The 24,022-nt window shown below is 50.2% G+C and overlaps 1 protein-coding gene and 1 long non-coding RNA gene across 3 annotated transcripts in view; both read right to left on the bottom strand.

Annotated features, from left to right (window-relative positions):
- LYRM4 (LYR motif containing 4) overlaps positions 1-24,022 on the bottom strand; it is an 83,962-nt gene that overhangs the window by 26,112 nt on the left and 33,828 nt on the right. The gene's annotated exons all lie outside the window — the stretch shown is intronic.
- Positions 11,060-11,442, bottom strand: LOC122697642. Its single transcript, XR_006342131.1, has 2 exons — positions 11,396-11,442; positions 11,060-11,202 (listed from the first exon to the last, which is right to left on the bottom strand). It is a non-coding gene; the product is annotated as an uncharacterized LOC122697642 (long non-coding RNA).

Raw genomic sequence — 24,022 nt, 5'->3', positions numbered from 1 at the left:
AAATACATTGCGTTTTTTATTTTTAGCTATGAATGGAGTGTATAGTTTTTGTTTGCTTTTCAGAAATAGCTGGCCCTCCTGATGAGACACAGCCATGGATAAAAAATAACAGGTGTTAATAATTGCGCCGTGTTCCCATGTCAGAGAGCAAGGCTGTGTCCAGAGAGCAGCGGGCACCCACCACTGGGGGGCACGCCTGGCCAGAGAGGGCTCCCACCGACGGGGGCGGGGCCGTGTGAGCGCTCGGGACGCGGTGGTCACGCCACGCTGCCCTGAGTGTGAAAGCATCCGAGTCTGCGGTGATGCTCAGAAAGCAGGGGGGAGAGGGAGGGCCAGGTCGTCTGGAGATCGCCTGTGCGACCGCTGATGCAGGCGGCCTCGGGCAGGGTCCTCGCCCGCGAGGGCTCAGCCTGGATCAAAGGGGGCTGCAGGACAGGAAGCCACCTCCCTAGGCTCAGATACCACTGCCTCACTACAGGAAGAAGGGTCTCAGACACACGAGCCACAGCCACCCCGAGAGCGAGAGCGGGACACGGTGTGGGCCCCGCCCCGGAGGCGGGGAGGCGAGAAGCAGACGGCCTTCCTGACGGAGATGCGTCCCTGGACCTCAGCAGGAGGACGGAGTTCAGACTGCAGGACACTGTCCAAGATGATCGGCTCGGCCTCACGGAGACCACAGAAAGCTGGGGAGGGGCAGAGGGAGCTAGGGTCCCGGCTGGGCCCTGATCCTGGATCCTGGACGGGAGGGGAGGGAGGGGTGTGGCAGAGCGTGTCTGTGGGAGGACTGTGTCACGCCGGTGGGCACCGTCGCTGCGTCCCCGGTGACCGTCTCAGGTGTGACGCTGGCACTGCCTACAGTGGAGAACGTGCACGTTCTTAGGAAAGCGAAGTCGCTCAGTGCTGTCTGACTCTCTGCTACCCCATGGGCTGGGCCCACCAGGCTCCTCTGTCCATGGGATTCTCCAGGCAAGAATACTGGAGTGGGTTGCCATTCCCTCCTCCAGGGGATCTTCCCGACCCAGGGATCGAACCCGTCTCCTGCACTGCAGGCAGACTCTTTACCATCTGAGCCAGCTGGGAAGCCCAGGTGTTCTTAGGAAAAGCTTAGGGGCAAAGTGTCGTTGTGATTGCACTGTCGAGGGTTTCTACTGCTGGGCTGAAAAGAACGGTGAGAGTGGGCACCCTTATCTTGCTCCTGATCCTAAAGGAAAAGATTTCAAACTTTCTCCACTGAGTGTGACGTTCACAGCGGGCTTATCACATGTGTCTTATCATGTTGAAGTATGGTTCCTTCTATGCCCAATGTGTTAAATTTTTATCATGAACAGATGCTGAGTTTTGTTAAATGCTTTTTCTGAGTCTCTTGACAGATCATAAGAATTTTTTTCTTTCTGTTAATAGTAACGTGAGGTATCACATTGATTGGCTGGTATATGGTGAACCATCCTTGCATCCTTGAAAAGGATTCCACTTGATCACAGTGAATTATCCTTTCAATGTGCTGTTGAATTTGGTTTGCTAGCATTTTAATGAGAATTTTCATATTCACATTCACCGGGGATACTGGTCTGATGAACCAATATCCTCATCTGGCTTTGGTATCAGCGTAACACTGGTCTTGCAAAATGAACTTGGGAGTGTCAGTCTTCTTCAAATTTTGAGAAGAGTTTGAGAAGGACCGGCATTAGTTCTTCTTTTAATGCCCTTCTTTTAAAGGGCAGGGTAAAATTCACCAGAGATGCCATCTGGTCCTGGGCCTGTCTTTGTTGGGATTTTTTGTTTTTTGATAACTAAATATATTTGACTTCTGGATTCAATCTCACATATATCTGCATAAGTAATTAAAGTTATCAGAAATGAGTAAATGTTCACAGTTGCTTGTGAGTCCAACGGATCCCACTTTCATTCTTCATTTATAATCCCACCCTCACTCTGCTGTGTCACCAGGAAGGAGAGGTCCTTTCCTTACGGGACTGTGGGGAGAAATTTACTGAGACGTGATCACCCTCTAGTCCAGGACGCACAAAGTACCACGCCCCTGCGACGGAGCCCACAGACGTCCTGTGAGGACCCCCGCCAGGACCTCTGCCAGCACCGGCAGCTCCAGGTCGCGTACTATAGCGAAGTCACACCTGCCCACTCCCCGAGGGGCTCTGGCGACCCTCCGACTGGGTGAGTGCAGGCCCACCTGGGAGCCACGGGTCAGCCTCCGGTGGAAGAGGTGAAAGGTGAAAGCATGCTACACCCCCACGCGCTCCCATGTTCCGGGAAAGCAGGCTGACACTCGGGCTAGCCCCGTGGGGAGGAGCGGCCTGAAGGGCAGCAAGTTCAGAGCGTGCAGAAAGGAAGCGCCAAGGGCGGGCACGGGCAGATACGCGGAGCCAGAGACCCTCAGAGCAGGGGTCCCAGCCCTGCCCTCCCGCCGGTCCTCTGCTCTGAGGCAGGATCCATTCCGCGGCTCCTCCTGTTTCTCAGTGTGGGGTGCCCCAAGGCAGCCTCGCTCCCCAGGCACCGATCACTCCGGGATGCTGACACCTGGACCCTCAGGGCTGTGCATCCCACTCTGCAGGGCGGGGACCACACCCCGGGGCCACATCTGGCCTAAAAGGCTCCCCATCGTCTCACACATACACCAAGACTGTAGCCCACACACCACAATCACCCTTGTGCTCACAAAGTCCAAACGCTGACGTCTGTATTAATTCTCAAGGACATGCCAAGGCCCGTGAGAGGCTCAAATTACTTATTCATCATTCACAAATTGGTTAGTTATTGATGGTTTTTAAAAAATGGGCTTTTGATGGTCTTCAGAAATAATACTTTGCCCTCTTCCCTGTCTCCCCGGAACGTACCGATCGCACACCGTGCACTGCCTCTGTGAGCTCTGGGCTGCAGCCCCGTTACACCCCCTCCTCGGCGTTAGATCACGCGATCACCTCCCAGGTGACTGGAGCCGCCTGCACGGCAGCTCCTCCACTGTCCATAAATCTGTTTTCTAATTACACGGGAAGACAAGTTTGTCTTTGGCCCTGATTACATTAAAAACACCAGAAGCATCATGTTTTAATGTGCATTACAGACACATGACTCCCCAAGTGAGTCTGACCCATTAATAACACCTCTAACTACTGTCTAATGGTGTGCACAGACATGTAATGGAATATTTTATGGCTGTTTTCAACCATCTGTCCTTTCTTTCAATATGAATTTGCCAGAGACGTAATGAAATTTCTGGTGCTTTGTGCCGCTACACGTTTTTTTTAAAATACGGCACAGCAGTTAGAAGTACCAACACTGCCACATGCTCTTTGTGGAGCTATGCTCTCCTAGGCGTTGCTCAGAGAGCTAGAACCTTCTTCTGCATGAGCCTCTGAGATGCCCCCCGAGCTGGCCCAGGGATCCCCCCTCTGTGGCAGCACCACTGTGTAAGCACCCAAGACGGGGAGGGCTGAGGCATCACAAGTCTGAATCAGTCACAGAACAGGAACCGCCAGCCGCATCATGGACGCTGCACTTGAGAGTTACAAGCGATCTTAATAACTATAACCCTTCCCTTCAATTATATATCATACTTCATTGTTGTTTGGTTCCTAAGTCACGTCCAATTCTGTGACCCCATGGAGTGCCGCACGCCAGGCTTGCTTGTCCTTCACCATCTCCTGGAATTTGTTCAAACTCATGTCCATTCAGCCGGTGATGCCATCCAACCATCTCATCCTCTGTTGCCCCCTTCTCCTCCTGCCTTCAGTCTTTCTCAGCATCAGGGTGTTTTCCAGGGAGTTCGCTCTTCACATCAGGTGGTCAAAGTATTGGAGCTTCAGCTTCAGCCTCAGTCCTGCCAATGAATATTCAGGGTTGATTTCCTTTCGGATGGACTGGTTGGATCTCCTTGTTGTCCAAGGGACTCTCAAGAGTCTTCTCCAGCACCACTATTCAAAAGCACCAATTCTTTGGCACTCAGCCTTTTTTGTGTTCCAACTCTCTCATCTGTACATGACTACTGGAAAACCCATAGCTATTTCAAGCTTTTTTAATTTATAAATTTACTCTTTACTGAGTGCTTACTGTGGGCTAGTCACCGTCTATGGTCAGTTTTTCTGAGTGCAGGGCTCACATTTAAACACATATGCCAAAGGGAAATCCATCTGGTGAAGAGGCAGATCATAAAGCTCTCAAAACCCAGCAGTCTGCTTCCAGAGCTGCTTTTAGCAGGAAGGTGTCCCAGGGGTGGCGGGCAGATCCTGGCAGGCCCAGGTTCCATGAAGTAAGGAGGTCAGCCAACTGATACAGAAACTACAGATGGAAGGACCTGTGCCAAGGTGGGGGCACGTGGGGTTTCCAAAGAGGAAGCTGCGTGACCGCTGCCGGGGTCTGGAAGCGGAGAACTGGGACCCAGGACGCCCGACGGCCCTGCCCCTCAAGAGCTGTATGGTGAGACCCGAGCTTTTCCAGAGAGTCTCTCTGATTTCTATGTTTCTCTCTCTCTCTTTTGTAAAAGGGAGGCTAAAGGAGAAGTAAAGAGTCTGCTACAAGCAGCTGCCTGTGTTTAGACCTCACCATCTTTACGGGGAAGAAGGAAAGCTCTACAGCATATGGAAAACAATCATTAAACTTTTACCACCATCAAGAGTACAACAACCAATCTCACCTGCTCCAAGGGCCCCGGACAGGTTACTAAGAGCAGTGTCCCCTTTACAATTACTGTAGTTAACAGGAGGTGGATATCCGTCTCTCCCATGCCCGGCTCCCCCAGAGGGGATGACTGATAGAACCAGAGAGACTTACCCCGCACAGGCAGCTGCCACAAACCCGTCACAGAAAGGAAAATGAAGGTGGTTCGGTGAGCTTCTCGCTGTGTGACCAGGGCCCCTAGGCCGCTTCTTCTCGGGGGGAGGCGGTCAGCGAGAAACTCAGCCAATGACATGGCGTCAAGGACAGCAGGAAGAGAAACAAACCTTCAGCTTGAGAGTCCTGAAACCTTTTCTTGGTCTCTTTCCCGACACTTTAACTTTTGTCATTACAGTGATAATTAGTCATTATAAGGTCCCAAGTACTAAACTGAAGTATATCCATAAACATACATGTATTTCTCCTGCCCCTATTTCAAACAGATATGCTTAGGACAAGTTTAAATTCTAACAAACACTGAGAAGAGCTGAGAAGATAAAACACAAGCCAACCCTCCCTCTTCAGCTTTACCCAGCGTGGTGTGCTCCTCGGCCAGCAGGGGTCACGGGCACCGCACAATGAGCTCCTGCCTGGGTGCGGCCGGGCACGGCTGACCGAGGCCGGGCGCCGCTGACCGAGGCCGGGAAGGCGGCCTGCTGCTCACTGAGAAGGACCCACACTCTCAGCCGGAGGCTCTGCAGCCACTGTGCCAAGGTCGCAGGATGTGAAGGGGGGCGCTGCAGAACCCAGCGTGACCTCTGTGTGCGGTGTGACCTTGGGCATGCCTTGTCCAGCGAGCTCTGGGCCTTTATGAGGGGTTCACAGCCAGTGTGGACAGGAGCACAAGCCCGGAACCCTGGAGCATCCGGAGGTCAAAATTAGATGCCATGACAGGGTTTGGCCGGCCCGTAGCATGTGTTTAAAACAGGGTGAATCAACACAAAAAACCCCCCAATTTCCCATGAACATGGGAGGATCTGAAAATGCAGACTTCACGGCACCTTAGCTGGAACTAACAGCTGCTCCTCAAAAGGTACCAGCTCCCCAGCCAGCTGAGGAGCCTGCTGCCGGAACGTTGCACCAACGCAGCCTTCTCGTCTCTGCCGGAGCCCGCCAGGTGCAGGTGGCGCTCCAGGCTCCCATTCTGGAGCTGGGCGGTGGGGAGAGTCAGACTACAGTTAGAATACAATTCTTCTGAGGACTCCAGGATTAAGGGCCGTCAGCGAATCAAAGGCCCGGGGTTGTTTTAAAACAAGGCCCCCGATTCTGAGACACTCCTGCCACTGAGAATGGGGCGGGGGCGGGGGCGCTGTCGGGCGGGAGTGTCCCCGTCTCTTGAATCTGAACTTGTGCCGGATGGAGGCTGGTGGAAGCGAGGCTGGGGAACCTGTGAGGCGAGGTCCTCAGAGGCCAGGCCGCTGTGTCCTGTTCTCTGCGGCTCCGAGCACGGCGTAAGAAGTGCAGCCAGGGCTCCCGGCCTCGTGGCGAGCCCGCAGGGAGCTGTTCTGTTTAAGGGCCGTGGCTGCTCCCGGCCGGGAAGAAGCCTCCAGGTGAGTCCACGTCCAGCCGCCTGCGCCATCCAAAGCTGGTTAACCTTCCCACTGGAGATGGCGTCATGGGGCAGACATGTCACCTGCACTACACGCTATCAAATTCCCGAGTCACAAGAGCTGTGAGTACAGTCAGAAAGGTGGCTGTTTTCCAAGTTCTGGTGACGGCCGCAGGTCTCGGGAACGGGGCCTGGGGACCACTCGGAAACTCTCTGCCACGGCTTCCTTTGTGCTATAGGCCTGACTGTCAGCGAGCCTCTGGTGGGTTCTGAGCTGCGTCCCAGACTTTAAATTGAACACTCACCGGTCTGCTGTATGCTGCTCTCTTCTCAGGAACCGATGGGAAGGGGGTTAACCGGGTGGTGTTTGGTCTTCATTCCGAGCAGTGCGGTTTAGAAACCAATCCTGGCTGTTCCATGCTTGAGGGCTGAAGCACCAGAGGAAGCTCGCTTACGTTAAGATCTGACAGATTTTCTCCTGAAAAAGAGGTTTCCATCTTTACGCTGAAAACAAGGATGACGTCAGGTGATTACCTATCTCACAGTGGCTCAAAGGCCTGGTCTGAATACGGATCTCAGATTCCCGAGGGTGGGAGAATGACTTGGCTTGCGTAGGTGCGGGGGCAGAGGGGTGATGCCTGGAACCTCCTCTGTATTTCCCCAGCTGCCCTTCACACAGTCACATCCAAGAGGGCTGTACCCGGGCACCTGCTTCTTTAGCGCCGTAGATGACATACTGCAGCAGCACTCATTTTGTTTAGGGTTATTGGAAAATATCTTAAATATCCCCTACTGTATAAATGCCACAAATGTGTGTAAACCTTGAGAATGGCAACACGAAGGAGAAACGTGGACAAGTGTTAATTCGATAACAACAGGAGGACTACTGAGATCTCCATGCCTTCGTGTGTCGGAGCGCTGTGTGCTTGACAGGTGTGGCCGCTACTGAAATGCCAATTTCAGCAGCATTTTCAGAGGAGTTTAGAAATTTTTCAACTCCATATTTCTCTGCTAGTAATATACCTTTTTATGGCTTTCCTTAAATGGCATAGCTGATGTATTCTTAAAGAGCTGAGAAAGAAATTTTCTTGGTAAAGCATGTTCTTGCTTGGAACTAAATCACCTGACCACAAAACCCGTGTCCTGTCCTCCAAAATGATTCCTTTTAAGTACCAACTGTCTTTTTGTTTGTTTGTTTTTTAAAGCCGTGCTGTGTGGCATGCGAGGTCCCCAAACAGGGATCAAACCCGTGCCCCTGCACTGGCAGCCAGGAGCCTGACCCACTGGACCACCCGGGAAGTCCCCCAACTGCCTCTTGAAAAGAAGGATTCAGGGATACACAAGCTCTCTGGCGCCGACACAATTACCACCCGAGTGAGGGACGCTTGTTAAGTTCACCTCAGGACCCACCCTTCTGTGTAGTCTTGCTGGGGGGGCATGCTGTTTCCGCCCCACTGCTCTGCCTTAAGGGACATTTTATCAAGTCCTTTCTTTACTCACAGCTGTCAAACACATCCTTATGGCACCCAGTTACTTAAGTGACTAACAAAAATATAAAATCCAGCTGGAGCTCTAAGATGCTATAATGTATCTTCTTTGATCAGCCTGTGGGGCTCAAGGCCAGGTCATCACCGGAGAGCAGTTATCTGTTCCCTACTGTCGAAAATATCCCAGGTCAGATGGGGCTTCCCAGGTGCTCAGTGCTGAAGAATGCTCCTGCAATGCAGGAGACTCCGGTCAGATCCCTGGGCTGGAAGATCCCCTGGAGGCGGAAATGGCAACCCACTCCAGTATTCTTGACTGGAGAATCCCATGGATAGAGGAGCCTGATGGACTACAGTCCACGGGGTTGCAAAGTGTCAGACAAGACTGAGCACGCATGCAGGTCAGATGCATTTGTATTTGTGCTGCCGAAGCGAGCACGTGGTCAGATGCATTTGTAAGGAGATGGGAAGTGACTGTCAGGAAATGAAGAGTCCTCACACCTGCCTCAGAACTGTCCTCCGGGGAGAGGAGAATGCATTCTGGGACGAGGTCTCTGTTCAAAACCCTTCTGAGAGCCACTCCTCTCCTGGGCCCCTGCTCGACCACACCCAGCATTGCTGTTCATTGCATAGTTAATGGTTTGTGAGAGCGTCTGTCTTCCGCTAAGACAATCAGCAGCTTGACAGCGAGGACAGGAATCGTCTCATCTCCTGCCCCTGGTGTCCAGCGGGACAGCTGGCAACAGCAGGTGCTCATTGTTTACTGAATGAGTCAGCTCAGGGCTCTTCTGCAAATCGTCCTTGTCGGCAGAGAGCCATCCTCCGAGGGTAGATTTACCTTTTGGAAACAGTTAAGTGATTCAGAGTTAACGGTGAAGGAAGAATCAGAAAGAAGAAGAGACACTACTCAATTTTCTCAGGAGCCTGGGAAACTGGACTTGAACGCAGCTCTGCAGAAGGAAGCTTTCTGGAGCGACAGGCCCCCGGGTGAGTCATTTCAGAGCAACGTTTGGATGGAGAGCTCCGCATGTGGTTCTTGAGGACCACAGTTCAGGATTCCTCCGCGGAACTTCCTCAAAAGGCAGAGCTTCTGACAGCAGGCGTGGCCGGCTCTGAGTGTGCGGCGGAGCTGGGGGCTGGGGGCCTAGCGCCCGTTGCCTGCCTGCCTTGCACTTACATGGCGTCCTGGCTTTAAGAGGCTTTCTGCAGTCACCTTTTCTGACCCAGAGAGAAGAGAAGAAATGAATAAAATGGGTGGGGCTGAAAGAGATTCCTCTGGTGGTACCTCCCTGCTGCAAAGGGTTAAAACAGAATTCCTTTTCCTTAAGGGAGTTGGTTGCTGGCAGCTCACATGTGCTGCGCGGAAGCGGAATAAAGCACGTATTTGCATCTGTGGATACACACACGCATGCGTCCACGGTTATACACTCGTGATTTAAAAATGATACACAGATCTTGATCTTCTTGGGCTTTTTTCTCAGTAAGAATTAAATGCATAATTGAAAATAAAAAGGAGTGAAAAGCCCTTGGTAGCTCAAAGCCAGGGTCTAAGTTGGTTTTTCCTTTATTGTGATAGAACATACGTAAAATTTACCTTTTATACCATTTATTTAGAAGAATTTATTCTATTTTTATAAAACTGTGGTTATACCTAAAATTTATCATTTAAAGTTTCCACCTTTCAGCCACTGCGAAGGACGGTGCTATGAACACGGGCATGAACAGCTCTTCCAGTCTCTGTTCTCAAGTCTTCTGGGCACAGAACCACAAGTGGAATCGCTGGATTGTAGGTATTTCTAGATTTAAATTTTTGGAGGAACAGCCGTGCAAGGTGAATTTTATAACACCGTGCTGCATCGTACTTGCGGCATGCTGCTGGCTCTGGCTCTGCTGACCATTAATTTCTTACTTAGCTTAATCACAGGATATGTGACTACACCAGATGAAGTCTTATCATGCCAGCCACACAGGCTCATTGGTTTCCTTCACTACCAGCCTCATAGCACAGGTTCTTAGGTAGAGAAACACAAGCTAAGTCTCAACAGAAACGACGATTCAGCTACGTAAGCAGAGCTACTTACTGGGTTGAGCTGAGAAGGCCAGGTCTCCCAGCAGCCAGCTACTCGTGGCTCTACGGGCCTGTGGCCCAGGGCCCCGGAAGCTCTGCATCGTGAGGTTTCGGGGCCCGCTCACCCCACTTCTCAGTGGCACCGTGTACCGCGGGGCAGGAGTACACGGAGACAGTCCCGACTTCCTCCCAGAGCTGTACTGCGTCCTGACTGCCCTCTGCCGCTGTCCGGGGGGCCCACTGGGCTTCCCTGTCCCCTCGCTCCTCTGGGGCGTATGCAGGCCTGGCGGCGTCTGCGCTGTCACCCTGGCTCACACACCCCACTCGAACCTGTCTCCCTAACTTCCTCTGCCCTCAGAACTCCTCGGACGTATTCTCAACGCAGCCCCTCATATTCTCTCAAGCTACTGTAACAGAGCCTTCCCAACTTTTCTCAAGCATCACATGACAGTCCTACAATCTGAACTGTGCACAGAGAGATATGCTTTTTAAATTTTTTGAAAGAATTGAGACCACGTAAGACGAATGAATTTGCATGCTAAGAAAAACAGAAGTATAAAAGAAACTGCTGATGTCATTACATTGATGTTCAGTTGCTCGGTCATGTCTGACTCTTTGTGACCCCGTGAACTGCAGCACACCAGGCTTCCCTGTCCTTCACCATCTCCAGGAGTTTACTCAAACTCATGTCCACTGAGTCTGTGATGCCATCCAACCAGCTCATTCTCTGCCACCCCATTCTCCTTTTGACTTCAAATTTCCCAGCATCAGGGTCTTTCCCAATGAGTCAGCTCTTTGCATCAGGTGGCCAAAGTATTGGAAATTTACCTTCAGCATCAGTCCTTCTACTAAATATTCAGGGTTGATTTCCTTTAGGGTTGACTGGTTTGATCTTCTTGCTGTCCAAGGGACTCTCAAGAGTCTCTCAGCACCATAGTTCAAAGGCATCAATTCTTTGGCGTTCAGCCTTTTTTATTGTCCAACTCTCACATCTGTACATGACTTTTGGAAAAACCATAGGTTTCACTATACAGACCTTTATAGACAAAGTAATGTCTCTGCTTTTTAACATGCTATCTAGATGTCATTGTTTTTCTTCCAAGGAGCAAACATTTTTTAATTTCATGGCTGCAGTCACCGTCCACAGTGATTTTGGAGACCAAGAAAATAAAGTTTGTCACTGTTTCCATTGCTTTCCCAACTATTTCCCATGAAGTGATGGTACCAGATGCCCTGATCTTAGTTTTCTGAATGTTGTGTTTTAAGCCAGTTTTTTCACTCTCCTCTTTCACCTTCATCAAGAGGCTCTTTAATTCCTTTTCCCTTTCTGACATAAGGGTGGTGTCATCTGCATATCTGAGGTTACCGATCTTTCTCCCGGAAATCTCGATTCCGGCTCGCTCTTCGTCCAGGCTGGCATTTCGCATGATGTGCTCTGTCGCTGTGCTGTATTCAGTCACTCCGTCGTATCCAGCTCTTTGCGACCCCGTGGACGGTAGCCCACCAGGCTCCTCCGTCCATGGGGATTCTCCAGGCAAGAATACTGGAGTGGGCTGCCATCCTCTCCTCCAGGGGATCTCCCCAACCCAGGGATCGAACAGGTGGATTCGTTACTGTCTGAGTCACCTCTGCATATAAGTTAAATAAGCAAGGTGACAATATACAGCCTTGACATACTCCTTCCCCAATGTCGAACCTGTCTGTTGTTCCATGCCTGGTTCTGTTGCTTCTTGACCTGCATACAGGTTTCCCTGTATGAGACAGGTAAGGTGGTCTGGTATTCCCATCTCTCTAAGAATTTTCCACAGTTTGTTCTGATCCACTCAGTCAAAGGCTTCAGTGTAGTCAATGAAACAGAAGTAGATGTTTTTCTGGAACTCTCTTGCTTTTTCGATGAGCCAATGGATGTTGGGAATTTGATCTCTGGTTCCTCTGCCTTTTCTAAATCCAGCTTGAACATCTGGAAGTTCTCGGTTCACGTGCTGTTGAAGCCTGGCTTGGAGAATTTTGAGCATTACTTTGCTAGCCTGTGAGATGAGTGCAGTTGTGCGGTAGTTTGAGCATTCTTTGGTATTGTCCACATAATTATGCTTTTTTTTTTGAGGACGAATGACAAAGTAGGAAAAAGAACATGTGAGCCTCAGCTCCTTCTCTGCCGCGGAGCTGTCCCACACGTCTCTCAGTCTACCCTCCTCTCCCGCCTCCCCAGCAGCACGTGGGCTCCTTCAGGAAGCGCTTTCCCGGCGGCTCCAGGACCCCGCTCCATTCAGGCTCTCCTCCGTGTCTCCTGCAGTGGCTCCCTCCTCCTCGTCAGCAAACACAACAAAACCCTTGCATCCTCACAGAAACCCCGGAGGGACCCGTCTCCTGCTCCCCAGGCCCCCGAACCGCAGTGCGGCGCCTTCTGCCCTCACCGCCGCCTTCCCCTCCGACTCGGCGCCTCTGCCTCTGGCCCGCGCCGGCCCTCCCCAATGCCCCCTCCCGTGAAGCTGGAGTGGCCTCCCGCCGCCACCTCCTGGAGGCCTCTTGCTGCTCTGAGCGCGGGACACGGGCACCTATCACGCCCAGACTCTCCCCCACGCTTCGCCTGCTCCTCTGAGGCAACACGGCCCAGTCTCAGGGCTTCACCTCTCATCAGACGCCTTCCAAACGCAGGCCTCCCGCCCAAGAGGCCTTGGAGCTCTAGGTCTGCCTTTTCACCTGTTTGCTGGATGAACCTAGACAATACCAAGGTGGCCGGCATCTCCCAGAGGACATTTCTGGCTCCACGTGGATCCTCTTGGTTCCCTGTTGCTAACAGCATTCCCACTGAGCAAAGTGACACACACACTCACTCACACCCACACACTCTCACATATACACACACCCACTCACACACACACACACTCTCCCACTTACACTCTCACACACCCACACTCACATACACTCTCACACACACACTCTCACACTCACCCCCCCCCCCCACACACTCTCACACAGTAGCAATGAAGGAACAAGTGAACTTTACCCACAACAAGGCAGCTCAGATTGGTGACCAGTACCCTGAATGGGCATCAGGGTATTCTTTTTACTATTAAAATTCAGGCATTCTTTTTATTATTAAAACTGAGAAAGGTATTAATTAATGTGACATTCTGAAACCCTAGGATGTTGTATAGAAATAATGAAGATTTGAGTTACACCGAAACTGTTGATGTTTTATAACAGGTTTAGTAACTGTAGTAAGCATAAGAACTGGTTCTGTAAGGACTATTTTCTCTGTTGTGTCTGCTACTTTTTAAGGCGTTTGGAGAATTTAAGAGAAGCCCCTGTAAGAGATTGAAAACTGGTTTTTAATTTGGTTGAGGAAATATAATTTAGCTTTTAATCAATGTGCAAATGTTTAGCAAAAACCCACTTTCAAGTTTCAATTACTAGATGTATAAGATTAATGGAGTGAGGACTGAACTGAGAATAAACCTGGCCGTGGCCGTAAGCCCTGGACACTAGAGGCGCCTCCTTCACGGGCGTGCCTGAGCGTCTCTCTCGCTGCAGGGTGGCTGGGGCCACGCGTCTGTCCAGGACGTCTTGCTCAGAGCTACAAGCCTGAGCATGTGTGTTAGGGATGTGACCCCACTCAGGGATCTCGATTTAGGTTCTTCCGATAGTGCGCAGAGCACACTAACCAGCATGGCCGAGTAACACCTTAAATTATTAGTCAGATCACAGTTTGCCCCACATCGATGGACCATCTATATTCTTTAGTTAAAATCCATCAGTTTTCAAGGAGGCCATAACCCGGCAGTGGGGAATATTCTATGTTACAGAGATTTTTATCATAGGAAGATCTAGTCTGCACATCATGTTTTATTTTTATCATCTAGTATTTGCCACACACAGTTGTAGAAACCATAATGAAAGTGTAAATCTCCGACCTGAGGGGCGAGTGCCTGGGACATGTGTTACTTCAGTCCCGAAGGCTTCTCCTCCCTCCCTTCCTTCCTGGCTCAGTCTACACGTATACTGATTCAGAAGGGCGTCCGCGAACCGGGCCTCTAGCTGGAAATCCAAGGCCTAAGGGCTAATGGCTGCAGCCAGGAGAGCATCCAACATGCTGCTCTGAAGGCCCCCCTTTCCCGGGATGCACAGATGAGGGCTCCCCGAGCGTCCCACCCAGACAGTACCCTCACGGCCGCGGGGCTGGGGGCTGGATGCTCAGCTGTGGGTGGCATGCACCACGCCTGTTCAGCCTTAGTGAAAACAGGCTACACAGGCATGTAAGAAGCAGAACGAATGGCAGCGATTATTATCATTACTATATTTGGAACGATATATAGTAAAGAAAAGCTTCCTATCCGAAGATCAACAGGGACGTCCCGATGGTCCAGTGGTTAAGACTCTACGCTTCCAGTGTAAGGGGCGCAGGTTCAATTCTTGGTTGGGGAACTAAGATCCCACATGGTGCTTGGCGCAGCCAAAAGAATAAAGAAAACAAGGGGTCAATGTGTACCACTATGATGCGGCTGAAAGATCCTGGGTGCTGGAGTGGCCCTGCTCAGCCCGTAGAGTCTTCTGTCCTGAGCTGCGGGCCAGAGCTTGCGTCTCTCTCTTCAGAGCTGCTAAATCATGTGTGTGGTTAGAAGCAGTCATTTCTCATCTTCTGACTGCAAGAGGAGAAATACACAGGAGGCAGGAAAACAAATCTGGAGACTAAGAAAGCCTGGATCCTGTTTAAAGCTCTGCTTGAGTTCTTAAGAATAATAGCCAAAAGCCTTATTTACTTATGTATCAAAAGTGTTAACAGAAGGGACTAAGAGGGTAATCTCATCTATTTTTTTTTTTTGTCCTCAGACTGGCCTGCATTGAAGACAAACGCTTTTTTGTGTATAGCTTTTCTTTTAATTCAAGTACTTTATTTGGCTGCGTGGCATGTGGGATCTTGGCCCCACTGACCAGGGATTGAACCTGTGCCACTGCGTGGGGAGTCAGATGTCTGAACCACTGGACCACCAGGGAAATACCTGCATACACGCTCTTAGATGTCCACACTGTAGGGGCAGCATATTAAAATAAGCAAATTTCAAAGACTAAAGCAGGATGCGAGTGGCTTTTTACCATAAAAGGGTCAAAGTTATAAATGGATAGTCTCTCCTCTTTCCTTTTCTCTTGCAAGGAAAAAAGCTTTATAAAATTCTCCCCCCTTAGAAGCCAATAGATATTAGACAACCTGGTGTTCCTGCTTCTATTAAGAGTTGATTTTACTCTGTGGAGCTGCTGTAAAAACCCTGCAAAAACAAAAAGGACTTGCTCATGTTTTATAAGGATCAACCTTATTACCATTTTAACAAATTAATTTAAGCCATCTGGTGTTTGGAAAATGGGTCTGATTCTATAAAGAAAATAAACAAGGTATAATTAGTTCTTGAGTTCGTGCCCTTAAGGGAAAGGAGACCCTTGGATCACATCCCCTGCATTCCATTCATGCGCGCTCATTTGCCCACCAGCCCCGCTGGGCGTGCGCTGTGGACCAGGCGCTCAAGTTCTCGTGGTAAAGAGACAGCCTCTGCTCCCCGGGGGCTTCCAGAGGGCGGCAGGGAGCTGCCCGAGTGCACAGAACAGCCACAGTCCTGTCCCAGCTCGGCTGGGCCTCAGGGCCCGCCCTCAGGACAGAGCCCGCGCGTGGGATGCGAGCTCCCAGGAGCCCCTGGCTCGCCTCTGACCCCTGCTCCGCACCGGCGCCCGGGCCCTCCGTGGGCAGCACCCGCGTGCTCCTTGGCTGGCGCTCCGGGAGCTTTGTCCCCCGCACCCTGCTCCTGCCACGTCTCCTCATGACAACAGCCCCCCGCCAGCTGCTGGGGGCAGGGTCTGTCTGACCACCTGGAGTTCCTAGGGTCCGTGAGAGCCTGGCATGCGGGGGCTGACTGAGCCGGGTAGCTGGCGTGGTGGAGGGCAAGGGCCCTGGCAGAGAGAATGGCCGCAAAGAGGATTCCCTGAGGACACAGCCTCCCTTCTAGAGAGTACTGGAGACAGACTGACAGACACAGGAAGGGGTGGGTTTTGGCTCAGATTGCTCTGGGTCGAAATAAAAAGTGAATCCAAACACACAACTCCTTTGTCAGAGATGAGCCATACAAAGTCCACAGTCTAACACTCGACACAGAGAGAGCCCTCCGTAAGGAAAACTCTAGTCTAATGTAAATACGCTGCATCCAGTCTCCACCCGTGGAAACCCAAGGTCCAGCAGGAGAGGCAGAGCCTCGAGGAGGCTGGGAGAGACGCAGCAGCTCCCAAGACCCCGGGCTGGAGGGTCAGGGGCGGCTCAGGGCCCACAGACCCCGGGCTGGAGGGTCAGGGGCAGCTCAGGGCCCGCAGACCCCGGGCTGGAGGGTGAGGGGCGGCTCAGGGCCCACAGCAGGCCTCACTGCACTGTCTGTGCGCAGGGGGCTGTGACCACTGAACACACACCTGGGGGTTGTCCTCAGGGGTCAGGGGCGGCGGTGATCCCAGGGAAGAGCAGGGCTGCAGGAGGTAGGAGGGGCAGGGGCTCGGAGGATGAGCGCCCTCGGAGCACGATCACAGGGTCAGACGCACTGAGGCACTAGGATGAGGGCAGGCAGACGGGGGCTCCCGGCAGTGAGGAACCCGGGCCTCTGGAGGAGCTGCTCCAGACAGCTGGGGTCCAGCCTGGGGGCGGGCGGGGCTGTGAGAGCTGCGGGAGGGGGCAGGGAGTCCAGGGCATCCTGGAGGCGGCAGGATGGACTGTCTTGCAAGGGAGGCCTGAAGCAGCAGGCTCCCGGGGAGGACACGAGACCTGAGCCCAAGCAGAACCATAACTGCTTCTTCACCAGGTAAGGGAGGCTCGGAGGGTCTTCTCGCCTGACAAGTTCCACAGACGGACATGTCTACTTCTTTAATAAACAGTACTGGGATAAGGGGTTATCATTTTGGAAAAAGTCCATTTTTAGGCCAAGATAAATTCTCAGTACATCAAAAGTTAAAAATAAAAAAGCATCTATAGAAGCACCAGGAGAAAGTACAAGAGAACTTTTATAATCCTGGGCTGGGAATTCAGCACGATGTAAATGCAGAGGCAATGAAACAGAATGTAGCTACACAGAAATTAAGATCTTCTGTATAAAGAAGTGGTGAACAAAGTAAACAACAAACGACAAATGGGAAACACACATTTGTGACAAACACGAAAATAAACAATAAGACTGATTAATATAGAAGGGATAAACGGTTAACATACATAAAGTATCCTTCACTTGACCCATAACTAAAGAGACACTGTCTTTCACAAATTGGATTGATAAAGATGAAAACACTTGTTGTTCTCAGGGCTGAAGGGTGAGGGTGAGGACAGGCTTCTGGAACGGGGAGCTGCTGGGCAGCGTGCGGATGGGGGTCTATGCTTTTAAGGCTCACTCCTTCGGGCTTTGTCCTAAATAAAGATGTAGGTGCTAGGATGTCTACTCTGGCCCTGCTCATAATGGCAAAAAGCTGAGACCAATGTCATGTAAGCAGTAAGGGGCCAGGTAAATGACAACATGGTCACACTGTGGAACACCATTAGTAGTTAACAAGAGTGCACACACCCACGACACCACCTCGAACGCGCAGGGAATTCTGGAAGGCGGCGCTGGAATGTCACATGGGAAGTGAGAGGTAGAGCCAGGAGAGCAGGAGGAGGAGAGCAACTTCCTTTTTTGCCTGTACGTGTCTCATCTGGACAATGATTACTTTGATTTAAAATATGAAAAGTAGGGGACTTCCCTGGTGGTCCAGTGGCTAAGACTCTGCGTTCCCAATGCAGGGGGACTGGGTTCGATCCCTGGTCAGAGAAGTGGATCCTACATGTCACAACTAAGACATGGCACAGCCAAACACATAAATAAATAAATATTTTTTAAAAAAGAAAAGGAAATTAATATAAATTTCAAGAAAGAAAACAAAACCAAAACCCCCTCCAAGTTATCTAGCCAGTAAGTCACAAGATGCTTCTTGTTCCCCTTTTTTAACACATGGTCATGAAAATCCTATCTACAGTGCTTTAAAGCCAGGCTCTCTCTACCTCCCTGACTTAGGAGGGCAGGGCCACAGTGGGTATGTTAATGAACTGCCCTAAAAGGCAGTTTCCTCATCTCGAAGTATTGGCTGGAAGGCTAACTGAAACGGTGCAGGTAAATCATTTAGCACAGAGCCTGGTACAAAGTGCGTGCTCAAAAAAATGTGATTTATTATCAGTATTAGAACTCTTCCACGTTACAGTTTTCCAGTGCCCTATTACATGTAATTATTACCTGACTCTGGACTTCTAGACTATGTAACATTATTATACTATCTCCATCTCAACAGCCTCCTTTTTACTGCGTCTCAGAGAAACTAAGTAGAGAGCCTAAGATCACAACCTGGGCTTTGAAAGCAGATTGCTGACTTGAACAGGCTCTCCTTCTCAATCACAGCCATGGAGGATCAATGAGCCCCTATATTTCTACGTGAGTTTACGGCGACTGTGAAGCGCTCAGCACTGTGCTCTGATGGTGCCTTGGACAGAGCCAACCAAAGTGCTGCTCGTAACTCGGGTCTGCTGATGATCACATTTCTTAAAAAGATATTACATTTTTCTATGATGGTTGTGGTGACAGCAGAGAGCTCAAAAAGCACAAAAAAGAGAAAAAAAAACACAAAAACAATCCACAGAGGTGGCGACATCACCTAAGAAATCAATATGTGCTTCATTTAATCTATGAATCTAATCACTGTTGTCCCCAGACCGAAGCATTTTCATTAGAGTGCTACTGTGTTCAATAATTCTTTACACAACAGAAGCTGCTCTGACCCAAAGCACGTTTTTCCTGGGCTAGAAAAGCAGACTGATACTGACATCGCTGCGGACTAGACAGAGGCAAAGAGTTGACGTACTCTCCCCGAGGTCCTCAGCGAGTTACGGCAGAACCAGACCTGAGTCCAGGCCCTTGTGCGGTAATCTGCCTCAGATTCCACAGGGAGGGAGCCCACTCTTCCTTGCTTTAATTTCTTCATAGGATTTTTTGCAATCAGTTCTCAGTTTATCTTGGAATTATGAAGCATTATGCGAAGCACATGGAATAAGTATGTTGGAGTTGTAATAAATTCCTGAGTTGATGCAAAATAATTGATTTCCTTGAGTTTTGTTTTGCTTTTTTAAACAGTTTGCCTCAAATTACAAATCCTCAACACTTTTAAATAGCCTTGACATTAAATGCTTTCCTTACATATAGATGAACTTTAGTCCAATGTAACACTAGGAAAAGTTCATTTAGAAAAAAATTCATCTGGTATCTGTAGTAGTGATGCCCCTGTTCTGAACAATCTTAATGAGCAATAATCAGCTGAATATGAAGACTTTGACAGTCTCTGACACTTAAAATTTAATTGAATGCTATTTAATTAAAACTGTCATTCAGTCCCTAAGTCATGTTCGACTCTTTGCAACCCCACTGACTGCAGTATGCCAGGGTCCTCTGTCCTCCACTATTTCCCAGAGTTTGCTTACACTCATGTCCATTGAGTTGGTGAGGCTATCTAATCATCTCACCCTCTGTTGCCCCCTTCTCCTCCTGCCCTCAATCCTTCCCAGCATCAGAGTCTTTTCCAATGAGTCAGCTCTTTGCATCAGCTGGCCAAGTATTGGAACTTCAGCTTCAGCATTGGTCCTTCCAATGAATACTCAGGGTTGATTTCCTTTAGGATGGACTGGTTTGATCTCCTTGCTGTTCAAGGGACTCTTAAGAATTTTTTCCAACACCACAATTTGAAAACATCAATTCTTTGGTGCTCAGTCTTCTTAATGGTCCAACCCTTATATCCGTACATGGCTACTGGAAAAAACAGCTTTGACTATAGACTGTTGTCAGCCAAGTGATGTCTCTGCTTTTTAATATACCACCTAGGTTTGTCATAGCTTTCCTTCTAAGGAATAAGTGTCTTTTAATTTCATGGCTACAGTCACTGACTGAAGTGATTTTGGAGCCCAACAAAATAAAATCTGTCACAATCTCCACTTTTCCCCCTTCTGTTTGCCATGAAGTGAAGGGGCAGGATGCCATGATCATTTTTTTAATGTTGAGTTTCAAGCCAGCCTTTTGACTCTTCCTCTTTCACCTTCATCAAGAGGGTTTTTAGTTTCTCTTTGTTTTCTGCAGAGCCGTACCATCTGCACGTCTGAGGTTGTCGATATTTCTCCCAGCAATCTTGATTCCAGCTTGTGACTCATTCAGCTCAGCGTTCTGCAGGGTGCACTGTCTGCTGTTGTTTAGCTACTAAGTCATGTCTGACTCTGTGTGACCCCGTGGGCTGCAGCCCGCCAGGCTCCTCCGTCCATGGGATTTCCCAGGCAAGAATACTGGAGTGGGTTGCCATTTCCTTCTCTAGGGGATCTTTCCAACCCAGGAATCAAACCCGTGTCTCCTGCATTGGCACAAAGATTCTTTACCACTGAGCCTCCCAGGAAGCCCCTGCATGTAAGTTTAAGCAGGCTGACAACATACAGCCTTCTCGTACTCCCTTCCCAATTTTGAACCAGTCCACTGTTCCATGACTGGTTCTAACTGTTGCTTCTCGACTTGCATACAGGTTTCTAGGAGAGAGGTGGGGTGGTCTGGGACTCCTACCTCATGAAGAATGTCCCATTTCTGTGACCTACACAGTGAAAAGCTTTATCGTAGTTGATGAAGCAGAAGTAGATGTTTTTAAAATCACCCCCCTTCCAGCCAAATATACACATGTAAATACACATGTGCACGTACACATAGCATGATAACCTGACCACTTCTCACGTGACCGAAAACATCAGCTGTCAGAAAACATCATTTTTAAATTAGTCCCCTTCCTCTGACACCTTTGGAAGCATGTTGGGTCAGACTCTTTCCTGGGACATAATTCAGTTTAAAAAAAAAAAAAATTCTCTGTGCGTGTCTCAGCGGCCCAGCAGTGAGTGCCTGGAGCAGACGCAGCAGACAGCGTGAGCTGATGTCTCAGCCGCGGGGCAGGAGGGCAGCTGTGGGTCTCAGTGACCTCAAAATCCCCATCTTCTCCTCAGTAAAAAGAATTTACTGGCAAATATGTTCTATCCCAGCTGAAAGAGAGATTTAAAGACCTGTCTGGGCTGCCGTGCCTGCCGGGGGGTGTTCCTGGGCTGGAGTCCCGGGAGCACATCGCGGGCCCCGTGTCGCGCTGACCTCCGGGGCCCCGTGGAGAAGCCAGCTCAGAGCCGCGGCTTGGTCGGTCAGGGGTCTAATTGCAAATACGTCACATCACACAACCGATGTGCCTCTGAGAAGGGAAAATTCAAGCCCCGGTGCAGCTCTAAACCTGCCGTCACCCCACGGTTGCTCCTGGTTCGCTTCCGGGAGTTCAAACGCGTGAATGACTGATGGGGAGGCAGAGGGCTCCCCGTGTGCCGAGGCAACAGAAGAGCTGCAGGAGCCGATTGTGAACGCGAGACACCCCAACCCTGCCCCTGAAAAACGAACCTCCACGATGAGATCACACACATTTTGATGAACAAATAATCCAAAAACCCCTCGTTGTCTCACAGGTGCTCATCCGGATTAAAGCCGCGCCTGAAACGGCAGACTGAAGGGGCCAGAGGGGCCTCAAAGAGCCGCGTGGGGGGGCGTCCTGCAGAAGCGTCAGGCCGCTCCCCGAAACCCAGAGACCTCCTGCGGAACTCTGTCTGCTTGAGGCGGACACATTTCTGGGGGTGATATCAGATATAAGGCACTATGTTTATATCTTAAAAACACATACACACTTCAACCCAGTAATTTTAATTTTGGAAGTTTGTCTTAAGAAAACAGCCAGGAATGTACGTGAAGGTTTTTATAGCCACAATGTCTCTAACAGGAGAGGGAGGAAAAGGAAACCGAATAATTGTCAACATCCGGGAGATAGAAGAAACACATCATGGTAAGCTCTAACATAAAATATGCTGGGAGTCATAAAAAGAAACCACTAGGCAAGAGAGGCCCGAGGCCCGTGAGATGCTGAGCAGACCTCAGGTGAGGAGGCCGGCAGCCCCGGCGCGGCTGTGACCCCCAGGGAGCGACGAAGGCGAGCCCACGTCACCTCTGCGTTCACGTCTGAGTTCCAGGCAGGTTCAACAGCTGCCGATAGGCAGCTCACGGAAGCCATCTGAGGTCCTTCTGACGTCAGGCCGACCCCCAGGCCTCCAGGAGAAACGGTGGAGCCATGTGACACCCGGGGCGGAACCTGACTCCAAGACAAACCCCCAGAGTGGGTCAGCAGGGAGCCGTCTGAGTCCTGGGCTAAGATCATGCGTTTGCTAAACTGGGAGAATCAAGACAGATGAGTGAGAAACACACCTGACTGTAATTGAAGCTTATGGTCATTAACAAGGGGCCCCAAGTGATTCGGAGCAGCTGAGGAGGTTATAAGAGTCACCCTTTTGCAACCACGAGGTAATAACTGATTCAGGCAAGATGTGTTAATGGGTCTGGAAACCACTGGGCGAAAGGCTGATGGGGAACCGTTTATTTATTAATCACGAAGAGACGTGGGATGTTTGTAATGGAAATCTCGCCTCCACTTTAACAAAGGATCAAACTGAGCACAAAGCAATACCGGTTCCACTGGCATTGTGGGCTACTGACGGCTGGAAAGGGAGAAGCCTTATCACCCACTCAGGGTTCCTGCCGAAGGGTCTGTTCCAAGCGTCATAACAGAGACACACTGACTGATTCAGACTGAGAACAGTCTAGACTAAATATGCCAATATCATGAAAGCTGGGGGAAGAAAAAAGGCAGAGGGTCTCTTCCACATCAAAGGAGACTTAAGAGATGTGACTACATCTCTTAAGTGAATGCACCTCTCGAGGCCTGAATGGGTTCTGGCTCAGAGGCAGTTATGAAAGTGGGGCTGGAGGTGTGAAAACGGACTGTGAGTCAGCCAGCATTCACCGATGCCAGTTCTGAGGTGTGAAAACGGCACCCTGCAACGGCACACATGTCCTTGTCCTAAGGAGATACCGACCGACATCCACAGAGGTAGGGTGACGTCTGCAACCTAATGTCAACATTGGTGAAATGAAGAAAAGGGCAAATATTCACTCTTTTACATAAGCTGCTCAAGTTCAAGTAAAACAATTTCTTAAAGGAGAAAACCATCCAGAGAAGAGTGATTCGCTACTTTTCATTCAGAAAAAATATGCCTGACGGACAAGTGTTAACGTCAGCCCGTGAGCTGCCTCAGCGCCTACCTTGGCAGCTGAGTGGAGCGCGCACTCTGAAGGTGCCGTGAACCTCTTCAAAGTTAAATCTGCAACATCAGCAACGCTGTCAGCAAGTACCACAGGCCTTATGAGACTACAGCAAGGACTTTAACATACAGAAATGTTGAGTCCCACCCCCTTGCCCCAACCCTAATAAACCAAGAAGTCACTTCAGTCAAAACGCAGAGCTCACAGAAGCCTGAGACTTCACAGGCCCTGAGTGGTATGTTCACCTCTCAGACCGTCTCCTTTGTTGAGTGAACAGGAGTTCGCTTCCCACAGGCCTTTCAGTGAACGACATCTAAAGGGCATCACTTCCACCTGAACAGGACGGGTCAGCGGCCGTGGAGGTGGATGGGACAGCTCCAGGGGCCGGGAACAAGGCCCAAGGGCGAGGCCTGGCCTTCAGATATAACGGCCTTGGGTGTTTTGGTGTAGCTTCTGCTGGGAGACCTTACGTTTTTTAAGTTGCTAATATCACCAGCAAGAGACGTTCGTGCACGCAGCCTTAATGCATCTTTGTTTTTAAATTACTGACAGGTGCTCCTGTGCTACCACAGGAGGCATGGTCCATTAACCTTCTCTGGCAGAGGGACGTCAGGAACCCTGTGAAAGCCCTCAGGAGGAGCCCCTGCTCACAAGGACATCAGCCAGGACGTCTTCAAGGGTCTCAAGGCAAGGGCTGGGGGCTCACCTCTCAACGCGGCTTGTTCATGTGCTGAACGGGTGTTTCACTGATTCACACGGTAACTTCCTTTCTCTCTAACACGGAATGTAGGCTTCATGGGGGTAGCGGCAGGGACAGGATCTCTTATTTATTATCATTTATTGCTGTATCCCAGTGTCTGGAACAGTGTCTAGTACATAAAGAGTTGCAGAAATAATGCACAAAGATTGAATGGTTTTTAGAGCACTCTTCTGCACACCTAGTCTGGCTTTACACTGAAACAACAGCAAACCCTATAACACACACCCCACATGCCCAATACCATCAGAAGCA

This window comes from Cervus elaphus, chromosome 7 (genome assembly GCF_910594005.1).
Source record: "Cervus elaphus chromosome 7, mCerEla1.1, whole genome shotgun sequence".
Classification (NCBI taxonomy): Eukaryota; Metazoa; Chordata; class Mammalia; order Artiodactyla; family Cervidae; genus Cervus; species Cervus elaphus.
This window is presented reverse-complemented; position numbering and strand designations above follow the sequence as displayed.